The sequence below is a fragment of the Vigna umbellata genome, chromosome 7 (assembly GCF_029865625.1).
Source record: "Vigna umbellata cultivar VRB3 chromosome 7, Vumbellata_1.0, whole genome shotgun sequence".
Classification (NCBI taxonomy): domain Eukaryota; kingdom Viridiplantae; phylum Streptophyta; class Magnoliopsida; order Fabales; family Fabaceae; genus Vigna; species Vigna umbellata.
The window spans coordinates 22,732,711-22,750,534 of record NC_142171.1 but is presented as its reverse complement, the minus strand read 5'-3'; the positions used below and the strand labels follow the sequence as shown (position 1 = coordinate 22,750,534).

Genomic DNA, 17,824 nt, shown 5'->3' with positions numbered 1-17,824 from the left:
TCTTGTCAATGCAATGATCATCCGTTGTGGATGTGAGCAGATGGAGAGACACCCCTTGAAGCATTGCTAGAAGAAGAAAATTTGGAGGACGCCAACTTGGTAGAAGTTGAAGTTAAATCTGAGCAGTAGGGGCTAGTTCCGTAGTAGATGTTAGATTTTTCTGTGCTGTATTTTGGAAGTTCTGTATTTAGTACTGCAGAATTGTTCATCCAGAACTGGTTTGGTACCTTAGAAAAATTCTGAACACTGTAAAAATTGCTGTACGTGCTGTTTTCTTTTGGAGCAGCTGTTGTAAATATTAAGACTGCACTGTATTTTCTGTAAATGTGATTAGTTCTGATTAATGGTAATTACTATTTATTGGGATGTTACAGCCTATCATAATAATATTTAAAATATATTATTTTTTGTCTAAATAAGTATATTAATTTATTCAGTTCATTAACTATTTCCTTTTGTTTTTCATTTCATTTGTGTAATTTATAAAAGTTATTTCATAAGTGTTTATGGTTTGTTATCATCGCTCAAAATAAAGGTTTGTAAATATATTTGATCTAAGGTTAAACTTATAATATTGTATAATATTAATTTAGTTACGTTATTTTATATTTATATTAGTATATTAATTTATATATGTATGGAGTTTTTTTAAGCTTTAGGCGGCCTTCGCCCAATTATCTTTTATTTTTAAAAAATTAATATATAAATAAAATAATCCTTTTTTTTTAACTTTAATGTATTTAGTCCCTTCAAGTATATTTATAAAAGAAAATTTTGTCAACCCAACTATAATACACACACATATATATATATATATATATATATATATATATATATATATATATATATATATATATAAATATCAAATAGTTTTAAATTAATATAAATTTGTATAAAAACAATTAAAAATAAATGGGCTGAATTAAAATTACTAAAGAAGTAACAAAACCTGGATTATATATTTCATACGTACATTATTGCTTAAAGTTTTAATTAATTAATCAAAGAAAAATATTATTTTATTTAATTCTATATAGAATACTTAATCAAAGCGGGTGCATTGCGTGACACTATCAAGTGACTTACATATCCGTTCCTAACCCATTGAAGGAGGTTCAGTCTCAAAGATTTCAAGAAAGAGATTCCTAAAACCTTAATCTTCCAAAACCCTACCATCTCTCATGGCGTCGTCGTTAATTCGCCTCCGCCGAACTCTCAGAGCACTATCCGGCGTCACCCAGTCCGTTTCCGCCACGCATGCGCCATCGTTTTCCGCCCCTATCAGGTGCGCCGTTTCATGGAATTGCCACTCTCTGAAGGGGGTGGTTCAGTCCCGTTCTTCAGATCATCTTCAACTTCTCTCCTCTCTGTTAGATCCTCGCAGAGCAACATCCCCGAAGAGATAGGTCCCGATACCATTCTCTTCGAGGGCTGCGACTACAACCACTGGCTCTTCGTCATGGACTTCCCCAGGGACAACAAACCCCCTCCCGAAGAAATGGTTCGTGTTTACGAGGAAACTTGTGCCAAAGGCCTCAACATCAGGTTTCTCCCGTCATGTCTTGTACCACTCTTCCTATCACAATGTTTTGATTATTGTCCTCGTCCTCATAGTCCTGAAACAGGTTATATTGTGAAAAAATATCGAGGAGGGCCAGTAACACACTCTATTATTAACCTAAATTTATTGATAACCACGAAATCATGAGTGAAGTTCGTTGATTAAAAATTAGAAGCCCCATGACATGCCGTGGTTTTTAATTCATTTTTAGTTGAGAGCGTGTTGGATACTGTGTGGATCTGTTCGTAGTGGTCTTTACTTAAATATGTGTTTTTTAGTGTGGAAGAAGCGAAGCAGAAGATATATGCGTGCAGCACAACAACTTACACAGGCTTTCAGGCTATCATGACCGAAGAAGAGTCTAAAAAATTTGAAGGTATTTGTTCCCGTTTCCCACTCTCGAATTCCATCTTACTGTCGAGAAGATAGAATTTTATGTTTGATTTGTTGCATCTGAACAGGTCTTCCTGGATTCATCTTTGTGCTACCCGATTCCTATATTGATCCAGTGAACAAGCAGTACGGGGGTATGATTCTTTTTTTCTTTTCAGAAGATCTCTCCATGCTTAAGAAGTTGATTGGATGTCTTCATTTCTTGTTCAATTTCAGTATTAGTTGTATCATGTGACTTCAATAGTTTGCTACCCTTTTTGATTGCAACGCATGTTTTCGTGGTTGATAAATAGGAGATCAGTACATTAATGGAACCATTATCCCCCGACCTCCACCAGTACAGTATGGGAGAAATCAGGGAAGACGAGACCGGAATAGGAGTCCTGGTCAGTACAACCGACAAGAGAATCCAGTGCCAAGCTCCCAAGGGAATCCCTCTTACGGTGCTCAGGAGTCCATGCCAAGGGATGGAGGAAACTATGCGCCTCCACAAAATTATCCACCCCCACAGAACTATGGTCAAGCATCACCACAGCAGTATCCGCCTCGACAGAACTATGGCCAAGCATCACAAAACTATCCACCCCAACAGAACTTTGGCCAAGCATCACAAAACTATCCATCCCAACAGAACTTTGGCCCAGCATCACAAAGTTATCCACCCCAACAGAATTATGGCCAAGCATCTCAGAATTATTCACCAGAACAGAAATATGGTCAGACATCACAGAACTATCCTCCCCAACAAAGTTATGGCCAAGCATCTCAGAATTATCCACCACAACAGAAATATGGCCAGACATCACAAAACTATCCTCCCCAACAAAATCATGGCCAAGCATCACCCAATTTACCCCCACAACAGAACTATGGTCAGGCATCACCTGATTTTCCACCCCAACAGAACTATAGTCAGGGGTTGCAAAATTATCCACCCCAACAGAACTATGATCTGGCATCGCAAAATTATACCCCCAACTAACCTTTGATCAAGCACCGCAGAATTATCCACAATATGCTCAGCAGCAGGGCTTTGGACCTCCAGGAGGACAAGGGGAAAGGAGTTATATGCCACAGCAGAACATTGGACGACCGGGACAAGGAGAAAGAAGAGATCCTGTGCCTAGGCATGGTACTTCAGATGTCAGGGGTGACACTTTTGTACCGTCATATACGATGAATTTCAAGCCAACATACATGGAGGAATTTGAACAGGCTAAGCAGGAAACTCATCCTGCCAAAGAACGGACAGGGTCTCAACATCCACCTTCTGGCCCAGACAATTTTACCGGACAGGTATTCTACTGACCCAAAATTGTGTATATTCAAGTTTCTGTTTATTGGTCAAATTAGTCAGAATAGAGATAAAAATTGATGCTAATATTTAGTTCAAAAAATTTTCTTGCGGGAAACTGTATTCATTGAGGCTAGATCTTACGTATTCTTTTCTGTTGGAAAAATTATCAACTTTGTCTCGATCAATACTAAAGGTGACTTGTTTTTGTATTTTTCTTTTTTCTTTTCTGCAGGGAAGATATTGAGAGTAGTATGAGGCATGTGGGCGGCTTGTATTAAAGTACTAATCACATTCTAAGCTGATTTGCATGTCCTTTCCCTTTGGTGGAATATTGATTCATTGAGCTGTGGGTGTGTATCGATTAATTTAGTTCATGCACTGTTGTGACAAAGTTGAATGTGGTATGTAAGTTAGTACTGGCTACCTTGTTTTTTTGAACATGGTTGAACTGTGAATTTCACGTGGTGCTTTGCTCTCTTACTCCTCTTTCCGTTCTCGTTGTGACGAATGGAACAAAAAATAATTGTGAATTTGCTGTTTCATGTGGCAAATTGGTCAGTTTCCATGGCCAGCCTAGTGCATAGCTCACAGCCAGCAGCCATGTCTCTTACTCTTTTGGCATATATTAAGTTTTGGAAGATCTACTTCTTCAAATGATAGTAGTTAGTGAGAAGTGCTGTTGAAGTCAATAAGAAAAGGATAAGGTAAAAGGGTTCTTGTGCTAGTGACCGAGAATTTCGTAGGCATAACAACATTTTCGAAATGTCCATGGCTTATGTTAACCGTAAATGTTGAGGTTCCCATGGAAAATCAGTCTTTTATTATAAGTTGAAATGACATGGATATATGAACTCTCACCACGTACAATCCTGTAGCCTAAAACTTCTTTACACGAAGAACAATAAATATTATATTTTAAATCAATTTTAGTAACACAAATCACTCTTTCAATGAATAATAAATGTTTTATTGAAGATTAAGAAAATCGATTAATTGAGAAAAAAGTATTGAGACTGTTGGTGTAACATCCCAATAAATAGTAACTACCATTAATTAGAATTAATTACAATTAACAGTAATCAGTCATCAGTCTTTACAACTAAACAAGAGACAGAAACCGAACGGCTATAAGTTCCAGCGATTACAAAGTCGAGCCCCAAAGTAAACAACGAAAGCTAAAAACGAACGGTTTTACAATACAATAACCGAACGTCCAAAACGCTAATAAAACTACTAACAGCTACTAAGAACGAGCGAGCTACTGCTCGGCTTTAACTTCCACTTCGACCAGGTTGGCGTCCTCCAAATTTTCTTCTTCCAACATAGCATCAAGTGGCGCCTCCCCATCTGCTCACATCCACAACGGATGATCATTGCATTGACAAGACGGACATACATCAACAGTAGACAACACAAGGAGAGTGCAAGGGTAAGCTTAGGTAATTTAATTCATACATATCACATACAATTTTTAACACAAGCATTTAACACACAAGACATGCACCAATACGTATAAGCAAAATATAAATCATCCAACTACCCTAAGACAGACCGTCCGGACTGTGTGAATCCAAGTAACCGCAGGCGTTCATGCACCCGGTTGGTGTAGTAACTGGCATTCCCATCAGCTGCCAACCGAGGTTAACCCTAATGGCCTCCTGCCATTCCCACGCATGACCTACTCCCTCTACATGAGGAGAGCACTCACGGAATATCAGGATGATCAGCCATCAGCGATTTTTCCTTGGTCACACTTTACCATTCAACATAATCATTCATAGAGACGTTCCTCCTTGGAACGCTCGTTCAAATTCCAATTTCACAACTTCATCTCAAATATGGTTCGCATACTTCACAATTCCCTCAACATCATACTTTCATTCTTAGTTACACTTCTTTAAAATACGAACGTTAATTCACTGTATAGACGGACGCTATTTGGATAACAGGACGAACGCTATTTCGAAAGTAGGACGAAAGCTATTTAGAAAGCAGGACGAACGCTATTTAGAAAGCAGGATGAAAGCTATTTAGAAAGCAGGACGAACGCTATTTAGAAAGCAGGACGAAAGCTATTTAGAAAGCAGGACGAACGCTATTTATACGCGTGCTGAATAGGAGACCTTGCGTGATTTAGAACGTACGCTCATTATAAAGTCGAACGCTATCAACAACGAACGCTCGACAAAAGGTCGAACGCTAGCAAAGACGTACGCTCGACATAAGGTCGAACGCTAGCAAAGACGCACGCTCGACATAAGGTCGAACGCTAGCAAATCATTTATTCTTGTGAACGAACGTTCGGTCTAAGACCGAACGCCACTTAGTACTGACACTAAATTTAGGATTTCAAATGGGGACGCTCGTTCTAAGACAGCATCCTTTCCAAAACGAAAGAATTTAACTCTAATTCAAATTTAGAGAAGACGAACGGTAAATGACCGCACAAGGACGAGCGTAATTGATCAATCAGAGACAGAATATTTTTCCAGACTTCTCGTTTTACAATGACTTTACAGATTTTCATAACTTACGATTTCTCTCCACCATAATTCTCATACATTCCAGAATTCATATTATCATCTCATCAATATAAAATTTTCCAGTTCTAACATATCATCATCAACATCCAGTTCAAAACATTAACATTCCAAATCATACAGAAAATTTAATCATATCCTAAATCATGCTTCTACTTCTCTGCGTACAGTTCAACCAATAACATCATAAACATACAGTTCAAAGCATTTACCATCATATACAACCAGTACAACATACACGTACATGCATACTTCAAAATTCATATATTTCATACAATTCACATCCAACACACTTCCTTACTGTCATAAACATCAACCAAGTATTAAATCAAATTACTCAAGCTTCCCTTACCTGGTTCAGCAGTGACTTCCAAATGCTAAGGTTTCGCTCTTGCTCTCACAGATTTCTATCCAGCAACTTACACAACCAAATCCACTTAACCTAATATCACGAAACCATAGACAGATCAGACCCCTAACCCACGCATGCAACCAGAATTTTGGTTTGCAGGAACAGAAGAGAAGAACGTTCCAGGGAAGAGAACTCACCAGTCACAGAATGCAAACTTGATCGGTTCAACTGAAAGCTTACAGCTCCGAGAATGATCCTACGGTTTCTGAAATGGAAACAGAGGTGCTGGTGGTGAGTGATCGTAGAGAGAAGATGGAAAGGGTTTAGAGAGAAGTTGGAGAAAAAATGGTTAGGGTTTCGTGAGGAAGAAGATGAAAGCTTGAATTGAAGTGAAGCGTATCAGAGAAATTATTTTCTCTTCCTCGCCAGCCAGCCATGCATTCACGCACTGCCACATGGTTTTCCACTAACGTTTTAGAAGCTTCTGTCGTGACAGTAGAGTGACAGCGCATGCAGAGGGTAAAAATTTCCTTCCTCTACGCAGAACCAACGTCCAATCCACTGCATGCCACTTGTTTCCCACCAAGCTTTCCGGAACGCTCCCTCAGTGACACATGGCAGGCGCATGCAGATTGGTTTTGACGTGTCAAAACGTGTTTAATGGTGATTAAAGAGTGGATTTTGGTGCGTTAATTATTTAGGGCTTCACAGTTGGTAACACACTCGATATGGTTTTCCAAAACATAAAAATTTGGCTGCAACATTATGAAAAGGTAGGGGTAGTAGTATATTTTCTTAATCGGCAAAGGAATTTTATTTACAAGGTACTAGTTATATCACACCAAATATAAACAAAAATCCTTCTGAAGATTAATGCCATTGGTATCACAAAGGTCTTGAGTGATTGTTCGGCTGAGAAACTTGATGAAACTTATACAGAATCGTATATTAGACAGTGTAAAAGATATATCCAAACACATGAAACAAAGTAATATAGTTTCAGTCCAAAAGATAAATATAATTTCATCAAAAGTTATTTCTTTCAAAAAATCAATAATGTCAGAACGATTATCCTCCAGCACAGAGATCGAAAATACGTAACATAAGTATAGATATTTAATGAAAACATAAACGAAATAAAATACAAAAACAAAAGTATGTAACATAAGTATAGATATTTAATAAAAACGTAAAAATAAATAAAAATAAAAACAGAAAAATAAATAAAAATAAAAACATAAAAATGAATAAAAATAAAAACATAAAAATAAATATAAATAAATAAAAATAAAAACACAAAAATAAAAACATAAACAATAAATAAAAACAAAAACAAAAACAATAAATAAAAATAAAACTCTGGTTGAGGACGAGCGTCCTCGGCTAAAATACTTTGCCTGTGCGTTCGTTACTGAACGGTCCTTGACCGTTCGGTTTTCTTGATGAAAATAGTTGAAGTGGGATTCCTTCATTTGGTTAGATCCCTTGTTGAGGACGAGCGTCCTCATCATTAAAATGCTATGCTTGAGCGTTCGGCCAAGCACTGTTTGTATCTGAGCATTCTTTGATAAATTTCTATTCTTTAAATCCCATAATATTTGACGCTCGTTACTGAAACGGTCACTGACCGTTCGGTTTTCTTGGTGAACAAAATGGAAATGGGATTCTAACATCCGGATGGAATCCTAGTCGAGGACGAGCGTCCTCCTGTTAAAATACTTCGCTTGAGCGTTCGGCCAAGAACTGTGCATCTGGTACTTTTGATACACACCTAACGTTCGTACCTTTGACGCTAGGTCTCCAATCTAACGTTTGCCCAGAATAGCGTTCGGTCTCACACCAGCGCTCGTCCAAAAGGGTGTTCGGCTTATATTGAACGCTCGTCCTAATGGTGCTCTGTTTTGAACTGAGCGTTCGTCCTAAATGAGACTCGGTCTCATACCGAGCGTTCGCTCTAAATGGTGTTCGGCCTTATTCTGAACGCTCGCTCAAAATGAGGCTCGGTCTTATGCTGAGCGTTCGTCCTAAATGACGCTCGGTATTATTTTGAGCGCTCGTACTCTTCTCCTGTAAAATAGCGTCCGTCCAATTAACAGTACCTTACTCGACCATTCCTGAACGTAACTGTTTCTCTGCCGTTCGTACTCTGATACGAACGAGCGTCTTTTGGGTCTCATTTACAGCGTTCGTCCTCGGTCTTTGGGGACACAACGTTCGGTCTTGGTGGTTTTCTTATGAATGGTGAAAATGATTATGTATTAATCAATAGTACATGATGAACAGTAAATGATGAACACAGAACTAACCTTCTCTATGTTTTCTTCATTTAGTTCAAGACCAGTTTCTTCATCAGCTATCGGTTCAACCGCCACTATTTCAGGGATCTTCTCCATCAGTCGACGCTCAATGCCCAATTTCACTGTTGTAGCAGAGCTTGGACACCAACCACATGCTCCCTGTGAGTTGTCGGGACGTTAAAGATGGTATCAGAGCCAGGTTTCGATCCTGGGACCTGTGGGTTATGGGCAGTGCTGCAGCGTAGATTTACTAGTTTTTATTTCGTGAACTCGTTTAATTACATTTGGTGTATTTTAAGTTTTAAATTTTCCGTAATTTCCATGGGAGATTCCAATAATCGTATTGTCAATTTCCGCACTATTCTGAGGATGGCTGTAATCCTTAAATACTCTTGACTGCTTTCATGTATTATGCATGATGACGTCTTGATTATATATGTATGATGTATATATTTGGGATGTCACATTAATGGTATCAAGCAGTTCGTCCTTAGGATGACCTTTGTGTTGTGGGTTTGCCGTGTCTTCTCTGTGAAGACTTGAGTATAGATGGTATGATTTACCATTTCTTTCAAGTCTATATAGTAAGGTGTGTATCTAACTAGAAGTTTTAAGAACAGAAAACGTCTTAATAAGAGTAATGAGGGTGCACACTCATGACTTTTACCATAGATGGTTTTCCTTTCTTAAATCTGAAGGTTTGAGGTAAGAATGAGTTAGAGTTTTAGTGTTGTTTCCTGTAGTAATTCCTGTCTTGCTCTTGCTTTTGTGGTAGTGTATTGTGCTCGATAGTAGTAGAGGAATGCATATTCAAGGGCAACTTGAGTTGCATACCTTTATTGGATTTGGTTTAAGCCTTTGAGACAAGTTCTTGTCTCGAAGATAGGAGTTAGAAGACTAAAAGTTAAGCTTCGGAGGACGAGTGAAGATAGTGGAGTTTAGAAGTAATGTTATGGGTGAAGAAAATTTCAAGAAAACAAAGTCAGAAGATCTTATATCGTACGTTCGCAAGAAGTTCAGAGGTTAGATTTAGAGAAGCTTTGGATAAGCATGGTTGTAACAAGGTTTGAAAAATGAGTTGGGTTTAGTATATCAGTGACGTCAGCAGTCAGAAGAAAGGGAAGTGTGGGTGAGAAAGGGAGTGACGTTGTGAGAGATTGGTAACATGAATCTAGGTATCAGTGATGGTTGGAATCTGAATAAGATGGTGGTGGATGACCTAAAGTTTAAGTTAAGAAAGGAATAGGAAATTCTATAGTGGATTAAGGGGAACAAGTATCAAGAAGGAAGTAGAAGGAGAATATTTCGAGAGACAGTAAGATAAGGCAGAACATGAGGTCTTTGAAGAAGAATGATGTATTGTTAGGATCTTAAGTGAAAATTTGAAGGAGATGATCAAGTTTTCTCAACAAGTGGATGATTCAGAGTCAAGTTTAGTTGGATGTTTCAAGATTAGTAGTTCGCGCAGAAGAAAGGTTTGAGCATAGGCTAAGATGAAAGGTTTCAAATGATGAAGACAAAGGTATGTCTCTGTCAATCAGTGTCTTGAGACAAGACCTCCTAGATGATGATGGTTGCTTCTTAGTGTTATCACCTATGGAAGTGACTCAAGTTTCAAATCATGCGGCGCAGGAGAAGAAGGTAGTGGCGTATGCATCAAGACAACTCAAGATTCATGAGAAGAATTACCCCACTCATGACTTGGAGTTGGCAGCTGTAGTTTTTGCTTGGAAGATTTGGAGACACTACCTGTATGGTGCACAATTTCAGGTGTTTAGTGATCATAAGAGCCTGAGATATCTCTTTGATCAGAAAGAGCTTAACATGAGGCAAAGGAGATGGATGGAGTTCCTTAAGGATTATGACTTTGATCTTTTATACCATCCCGGGAAAGCCAATGTAGTGGCAGATGCATTGAGCAGAAAGGCAGTACATATTTCCTCATTGATGATCAGAGAATTAGAACTGGTAACAAGCTTCAGAGATTTGAGGTTGCAAGTAGAATTTGAAGATGACAGCATCAGATGCAGTAATTTGGTGGTATCCAATGACTTGTTGAAGCATGTTAAAGAAGAGCAGTCAAAGGATATTAAACTCCAGACGTCAGCTAGTTTGATTGGAACTGATCAAGGTAAAGATTTTGCCTTGGGGGTCGACGGTATTTTGAGATTCAAAGGCAGGGTATGTATCCCTAGCAGCTCAGGATTAAAGAAGTTAATCATGGAAGAAGGTCACAAAAGTCGTTTTAGCATGCATCCAGGCATGACAAAGATGTACCAAGACCTCAAGAAGTCCTTCTGGTGATCGGGTATGAAGAGGGACGTGGCACAGTTTTCGGCTTCTTGCTTGACTTGTCAAAAGGCAAAAGTGGAACATCAAAGACCTGGAGGTTTGTTGCAACCGTTAGAGATTCCCGAGTGGAAATGGGATAGCATCGCGATGGACTTCGTTACCCATTTGCCACGCACTATTCGAAAACATGACGCAATATGGGTAATAGTGGACCGATTGACCAAGAGTGCTCACTTCTTGGCAATTGATTTGAGAATGTCTATGACAAAGTTGGCACAACTATATGTTAAGGAGATAGTAAGGTTGCATGGAGTGCCTTCGAGTATTGTATCAGATAGACACCCGAGGTTCACATCCAGGTTTTGGCAAACCCTTCAGAGTGAAATGGGAAGCAGACTACAGATCAGCTCGGCCTATCATCCCCAAACGAATGGACAATCTGAGCGGACGATCCAATCGCTTGAAGATTTGTTGAGGACTTGCATTTTGGATCACCTAGGGGTATGGGATGAGATATTGCCACTGGCTGAGTTCACTTACATCAGAAGATTCATTCTAAATATTTGCACATTTAATCCAACCGAAAAGCAAGGGAACTTATAGTCGAACACTATTTAACGGACCATCATTGGGCTGAATACTATTCACCAAATGCCATCTTCCGAGCGTTACTGGACGAACGTCAGGAACGAACGTCAGGACGAACGAACGCCATTTCTGAACGATATGGACGAACGTCATTTAGGAATGTATGGCCGAACGTGATTTTTTTGAAAACGGGACGAACGTCATTAACCTAATTGGACGAACGCTATTAAGCCAAAAGGACGAACGCTAATTTCCAAATGAACGAACGCGAAATACCAAATGGACGAACGCTAATCACCTTGGACGAACGCTCAACACACCAATTCTTTGGACGAACGCTCAGGCCGAGGACGAACGCTACACTCAGAATTTGAATAATACCGAACGCTCACAAACTAAGGCCGAACGCTCAAGATCAATTACTTAGGCCGAACGTTCAACTACCGAACACCAAATTCAATACTGGACGAGCGCTCAAAGATCAAACCTTGACAAGACCGAACGCTTACTATTTATACATACATAAACAAAATCTACTAAGACCGAACGCTAATATCACTAAAACTCAACAAGAACGAACGCTAACTAACTCCTAGCAGTATGAGACCGAACGCGCAACTTGGACGAACGTTCAATATCTGGACGAACGTTCTTAGGCATTTGAAAGAACGCTCAGGCCGAATACTTCTTTGGACGAACGCTTAGCAGGCCGCTTCCTTGGACGACCGCTCATGCCGAACGCTACGGGGCGAACGCTCAGCTCAACAACAGGCCGAACTGCTAACCGGCCGAACGTTCTGCAACTTGGACGAACGTCCAATTCTTAACAATTTGGACGAACGCTAACTGAAAACCATAAATGGACAAACGTTCCTAGCTATTGTGGACGAACGTCCAATTTGAAACCAAATTGGATGAACGCTCGATAATTGGGACGAACGTCCAATTTTGAAGCCAAATTGGACGAACGCGCCTGCAGAATTTCAGAATTTTGCAGAAACCCAGAAACGAAACCAGAACCCAAATATTCATCCCATTCTTCCCAGATTTGCATCAAATCCAACATATATCATCAATTAAACAAAAGATCTAGCTCCCCTTACCTCTTGAAGACTTCCTTGAATCACTTCCAGAGAGTTTGATTTCCTTTCCAGCTCCAAAATTGCTCCTCCTCTTCTCTTCTTCCAGCTCTACAACAACTCTTTCACTCCTCCAAAAGCAGCACCGAACACTCCTCTCACAGATATGGCAGCAAGGATTTCACTCCCCATACTCCCCTTTTAATCTCCCACAAGCCTCTCTTTCCTTTCTTGTTTTTTTTTTGAGTGGGGAAGCAACGTTGGCTGTCTCCTTGTGGCCAACGTTCCTTCCTCCTCCCCTTTCCCCGTTCGTTTTGTTTTTTTTTTTTTTTAATTTTAAAAAAAACGATTCCTTACATTCTCTTCAACAACAAAATTTTCGTCCTCGAAAATTTGGCTTATCTAAACAAGTGGGGATAAATTTCTCTCATCTCGTCCACTGTTCCAGATAACTTGATGTTGCTCATAAAAAGTTAAAGAAAGAGCATAATGAATTGAAATTGAAGTATGAAAAAGTACTAGATGACGAAGTTGTTTTGAGAAACAAAGTTAGTAATCTAGAAACTAAGTTATCTGAATCTGATGTTGTTGTACAACCTGTTGAATGTTTATCGTGTAAAAGTCATATGTTTGATATTGACATTCTTGAGAATTTACTTGCAAAGGCAACTAAGTCTAAGTCACATGCCAAAACAAACTTTGAGAGAAGCAATGCTAGAAGTGGAAACATGCATCTTCATAAAAAGTCTAAAGTTAAGAGAACTCGTAGAGTTTGGGTTGAGAAAGGGACTTTTGTGAAAAACAAGGTGCATGATGTTTGTTGCTTTTATTGTATGAAAAAGGGGCACACTTCTAACAAATGTAGAATTAAACATTTTGATGTTCCAAATGGAAAATATGCTTGGATTCCTGTTATAAAGTAAATTGTCTATAACCTCAAAGGACCCAAATGAGATTATGGGGACCAAAACTCTATTGTTTTGTTTTGCAGGTTAATTTTTCAAAAGGAAAAGAAGACTCTATGGTATCCTGGTATTTTTTAAGAGCTTTGAAATAATTTATGAATGTTAGATGTGTCTTAAAGTTGAAAATTTGGCCCAAATATGTGTTTTTCGAAAATTAACGTAAATAATCGATTACCAAAGGTAATAATCGATTATCTCGTCCTCAAAAATTTGGATTTTGACAATTTGGCTCACACAATCGATTATTTAAAGTAATAATCGATTATCTTAAGTCACAGCGTAAAAAAAAAAAAACTTTTTTTACATTTTTTTTTGGAGTCTGTTTTTAAAAGGGGATTATTACATTCAAGGGAAGATATATGAGTTCATTAGATATCTTGTTTTTATCTCTATTATGGATTAATTAATACTGATTGTACTTCTTAATTAGAGTTGAATTTCTTCTTATAGTTCATGAGGTATTATGCTCTTTCATGTTATGAAATTTCAATTTTATTTCTGTTTTGAAATGCATCAATTCTTTGGTTGAGGGGGAGAAAAATTTGAGGGGGAGTTTTTCCATTATTTTTCTTTTTGCTTCTGATAAAAAAGGGGGAGAAGAATAATACAAGGGGAGAAGTATAAATTATTACAGGTATTGCTAACCTTGTTGTTGTTTGTTAGCTTGTATGTTTTGCAGGTAAGCCAAACTTGCTTTTAAAATTGAATTTTTGATCATCATCAAAAAGGGGGAGATTGTTACCAATAAGGAGTATTGGTAAATCTTGAAGAAATTTGTTTTGATGATGCTACAAGAAGTTTTAGTTGAAGAAGATATTAGAATTATTTAAAAGCAATTTGTATAAATTAAATATAGTAGGAAAGTCTTGTAACTTTGTAAAACTTGCATTTTTTTACTGCCATAATCGATTATGGAATGTCAATAATCGATTATCACAAGTCATCCTTGAATAATCGATTATCACTTAACCATAATCGATTATCACATTTTTTGAAAACCTGTAACGGACTAGAATAATCGATTATCACTTACAATAATCGATTATTCATGGCAGTTGGGAGCTGACCTTTGGCACTCAGTGTATTTGGCTATATATTTTGTTTTGGAGAAATTAGAAAAAAACGTTGTTGAACAGAAGCTCTTGCAGAATACTGTTTGTCAAAGGAAGTTCTCAGAAGCTATAGTTCAAGTTCCCTTGCTTGGTCTCGTGAACAGGAGAGGCTCGTGTGTCGTGTGTCGATAGTCGGAGCAAGCTCTCTTCGAGTTAGCAAGGTGCTCTGCCTGGTCTCGTGAATAGGAGAAGCTCGCGTTTCGTTTGTCGATAGTCGGAGCGGTTCTCTTCGAGTTGGCAGAGTGTTCTTCTTCCGGTTCGTTTGTCGAAGGAAGGTTTATTTATCTGCTTTATTCACTATTTGTTGTAATCTGTGAAACCATTTTTAGTGAAAAAGGTTAATCACTATTTATAGTGATTAACGACTGGACGTAGAATCTTTTGATTCGAACCAGGATAAAAATTTTGTGTTGATCTTCTTATTCCCTACACTCATTTTATTGTACGTACATCAACTGTTTGATAAATTTTCTCTAAGAAAATTGTTTTTCTAAAACGGACCATTAAACTTGATTTGTGACCGTAACACGCTTTCTAAGTATTTTATTCCGCTGCGCGACTCTATAACGGTACCGATTGTTCCAACACAATTCACATATTCACACGACTCATCCGGATTTGTATAATTGTCGAACTATTGGTCGTCTTTGCACTTGCATAGTTCAGCTGGTCTTTCTCCAACACTAGCAAGGTAAATCCCCCAATCTGTCTATGTCTAAATTCAAAGACTATAGACGAGGACCTCCCTCTACTCTCACCACTCACATTATTCTTCTCTACTTGAGTATGAACAATGCTTTGAGTTTAGGGATAGACATACCATTTCAAAGCTCCTACAATTATACAGAACAACCACAATACTCTACATAACCACTTTTCATCCATCTCTCCCCGAGATGTCCGAATCATACTCAAACCCACATTTACATTTACAATCAAATCATCACATTAATTTATCATATTTCAAATTCATTCACATACTTTCACCCATATCACTTCTCAATATATATATATATTCCAAATATTAGTACACATAATTCAACTCAAAAGAAAAACAAACTTAGACAACATAATTTGTAGAATACTATTTGTAAGACCACTATTCACTTAACCCATTCTGGAACGAACGTCATTGGACGAACGCCATTTCCAATTGACAGGTCGAGCACTATTTGGACGGACGTCCTCAAATCATACGCTACTAGGTCGAACGCTCAAAACCAAATGTCGAACGCCACCTGCCGAACGCTATCTTGCCGAACGCACGCTAAGATATCTAACGAAACCAAGCCGAACGCTAAAACCGAACATTTCCAGTAGTTAGCCGAACGCTAAAACCGAACGCTCTAGATTAAACATTTCTTGACCGGACGTTATTTTCAACGAACTGGACGGACACTATGAGAACCAGGCCGAACCCTCAAGATGGGAATATAAGATGCTAACTTAAAGCCGAACGCTCACATTCAGAATAAATTAAGGCCGAACGCTACAATCTAAGAATACGATCGCCGATCTTCACTAAACAAACCCAGAACGAACACTAACCTTAGTTACTGGAAAAATCGAACGGTAATTTAGCCTACCATTGTCGAACACTGCACGGACGAACGGCCACTGGATGATTTGGACGAACGCTCAATGTGAACGCCAACGCTCGTCAAACTGAAGAGCGAACGCCACACTCAGGACGAACGCGAAAGCTCGTCGAACTGAAAAGCGAACGCTCAGCATATTATGGCCGAGCTACGTGGACGAACGTCTAAATTTGGCCGATTTGGTCGAACGCTCATAACAAAAACCGAACGCTCAAAATTTGGCTACTTTGGGTGAACGTTCAGAAAATACCGAACGTTCAGATATTTGGCTAATTTGGGCGAACGCTTAGAAAATAACCGAACGTTCATTGGCTAAGCCATTTTGGGACGAACGTCCAATTTGAAGCCAAATTGGACGAACGGTTCTGCAGAATTTCTGCAGAATCAGTTTTCCAGAAACATCATATTCAACCCTTTCTTCCCAGATTTTACCCAGATTTGCATCAAGCATAACAAAATTCAACAATCAAAGAAATATATCTAGCTCCCCTTACCTCTTGAAGACTTCCTTTGTGAATTCTTTGAATCTACTTCTCTCAAGATGTGCACACCAAGCAACTCCAGCAAATTTGAACTTCTCCTTTTTCACCACTTTGCAGCAAGAACTTCTCCTCTCTCACAAAAATTTCAGCAAGGATCTTTTTCCCCCTCCCAGTGCAGAACCCTTCTCCTTTTATCTCCCACGAGTATACTTTCTTTTTTTGTTTTTGAATGGGGAAAATGGAAGCAACGTGTGCTGTCCCCAAGTGACCAATGCTTACAAAGTTGGTGCCTTCCCCCTAGCGCTCGTTGCTGCCTTCCTTCTCCGTTTTGTTTTGTTTTTTTATTTATTTTTTTTTAACCAACACAGCCGGTCCCTTACATTCTCCCCAACAACAAAAATTTTCGTCCTCGAAAATTTCGTTTATAAAAATAAGTGAGGGTATGGAGGTTTGTTGCAACCGTTGGAGATTCCCGAGTGGAAATGGGATAGCATCGCGATGGACTTCGTTACCCATTTGCCACGCACTATTCAAAAACATGACGCAATATGGGTAATAGTGGACCGATTGACCAAGAGTGCTCACTTCTTGGCAATTGATTTGAGAATGTCTATGACAAAGTTGGCACAACTATATGTTAAGGAGATAGTAAGGTTGCATGGAGTGCCTTCGAGTATTGTATCAGATAGAGACCCGAGGTTCACATCCAGGTTTTGGCAAAGCCTTCAGAGTGAAATGGGAAGCAGACTACAGATGAGCTCGACCTATCATCCCCAAACAGATGGCCAGTCCGAGCGGACGATCCAATCGCTTGAAGATTTGTTGAGGACTTGTATTTTGGACCACCTAGGAGTATGGGATGAGATATTACCACTGGTTGAGTTCACTTATAATAACAGTTATCATGCCAGTATTGGTATGGCTCCGTTTGAAGCCCTGTATGGAAGACGCTGTAGAACACCTTTATTTTGGTTTCGAGAAAGAGAGCATGTGTTAACAGGACCAGAGATAGTTCAACAGACTACAGATAAAGTGAAGCTTATACAGGCAAAGATGCGAGCATCTCAAAGTAGACAGAAGTCCTATGCTGATCAGAGGCGCAGGCCGTTAGAGTTTGCAGCTGGAGACCATGTGTTTCTCTGAGTGACTCCGACTACCGGTGTAGGGAGAGCAATTCGAGCTAGGAAGTTGACTCCTAAGTACCTTGGCCCCTATCAGATCCTACGACGTATAGGACCAGTAGCATATGAGATGGCTATGCCACCTCA

At 39.0% G+C, this 17,824-nt stretch overlaps 1 pseudogene across 1 annotated transcript; it reads left to right on the top strand.

Annotated features, from left to right (window-relative positions):
• The first annotated feature begins 1,091 nt into the window (after positions 1-1,091).
• On the top strand, positions 1,092-3,731 carry LOC148195453 (uncharacterized; annotated as a pseudogene). Its single transcript, XR_015781068.1, has 5 exons — positions 1,092-1,545; positions 1,840-1,937; positions 2,023-2,088; positions 2,248-3,250; positions 3,484-3,731. The product of XR_015781068.1 is annotated as an uncharacterized LOC148195453 (transcript).
• Positions 3,732-17,824: the final 14,093 nt, after the last annotated feature.